The sequence below is a fragment of the Natator depressus genome, chromosome 10 (genome assembly GCF_965152275.1).
Source record: "Natator depressus isolate rNatDep1 chromosome 10, rNatDep2.hap1, whole genome shotgun sequence".
NCBI lineage: Eukaryota > Metazoa > Chordata > Testudines > Cheloniidae > Natator > Natator depressus.
The window spans coordinates 46541530-46543076 of record NC_134243.1 but is presented as its reverse complement, the minus strand read 5'-3'; the positions used below and the strand labels follow the sequence as shown (position 1 = coordinate 46543076).

At 48.6% G+C, this 1547-nt stretch overlaps 1 pseudogene; it reads right to left on the bottom strand.

The window, feature by feature from the left end:
- Positions 1-701: 701 nt before the first annotated feature.
- LOC141994490 (histone H3.2-like) lies at positions 702-1113 on the bottom strand (annotated as a pseudogene).
- Between the last annotated feature and the right edge of the window lie 434 nt (positions 1114-1547).

Here is a 1547-nt window from a genome sequence, read left to right as displayed (position 1 = left end):
TAGGGATGGTCAGTCAGGGTGGTTGCCTGGGCATCAACTTCCGGAGGGTGAAACATTAGTCATCCATTTTTTTGGTTTGGGGTTTTTTTGCTTGGCCACTCTGGCACCTTCCTGAACCCTAGGATGGATGCGTATTGAAGAGTAGTAGAAGGAGCCCCATCCAGTCCCTCTCAACCAGAAAGATGGAAGCTACAAAATGAGTGCTCCATGGTGATCAGTATTGGAGGGTAAAGTGGGAGATCCTGAGGGATGCAGAAATCCTGGTACAGGCCTATGCATTCCTGAAATCACCTCTAAAGTGCTAGCAATTACCAGGCACTGTTGACTGTTCCAGACTCAGCATGGATGCTTTAATTCAGCTGATGACCACAGTTCTTATGCAGGTGGTGATGAGAACACAGATGCCTACATATTGACACTGGGGCCTCACAGGGTGGAGGGAAATCCTGTCTCTTTCCCAGTGTTTTGTTTGTTTGTTCATTTATTTACTGTGGGATGGATGCATGAGAGAGTCGGAAGTAGGATTCATTACGGGACACCGAGAATGGGAGCTGCAGTATCTGACATCCCTAAAAAATCATTAAACTCAAGACTCAACTCCTGAGTATTGCAGGAACCCACTTTGGCACAGCGAGGCTAAACCTCATGCTTCTGCAGTCGTAATAGTTTCCTAGTTGCCAAAAGGTGGTGGGTGTAAGCTTTTAAGCTCTCTCACCTCGGATATGCCGGGCTAACTGGATGTCCATGGGCATGATGGTGACTCTCTTGGCATGAGAATAGCACACAGGTTGGTGTCCTCAAAGAGCCCCACCAAGTAGGCTTCGCTGGCCTCCTACATGGCCATAACAGCCGAGCTCTGGAAGCGCAAGTTGGTCTTGAAGTCCTGGACGATTTCATGGACTAGGCGCTGGAAGGGCAACTTGCAGATGAGCAAGTCAGTGGATTTCTAGTAGCAGTGGATCTCTCGCAGGGTGACAGTACTGGGTGGGTAAGGATGAGGCTTCTTCACTCCCCCAGTAGCAGGAGCGCTTTTCCAGGCAGCTTTAGTGGCCAACTGCTTACAAGGGGCTTTGCCACCGGTGGATTTACGGCGGTCTGCTTGGTCCTGGCCATTCTCAGCAACCCTCAATCACAACTCTGCGGTCATAGCAGGCACTGGCTGTGCACTCAGTAGGAAAGGAGATAGCACTAGGCCCAGCAGACAGTGATGTGGGATTACTGTGAGGAAGTGATTGGTATTGGGTGGGCAGCAGCCACTAAGATGAATCCGATGGAGGACATTTTTTGTCCTAGCTGCCAGTGATGTTGTGAGGGAGCCAAAGCTGCTTTAACTGCACTCGTCACAAGACAAAAAGACTTATGCTAGTGTGTCAGGAGGCAGTAAGTTCAAGTAGAAAACAGCAAAATTCAGAGTGAGTTGATGTAATATATAAAACTCTCAGCTAGCTGGTTACAGCTGGCCTTCAAAACCCAGAGACAATATTACACAGGAAAAGGCAGGAGCAAGAAGAGTGGATTGCTCAAATTGTGAGCCATTAGAAAATAGG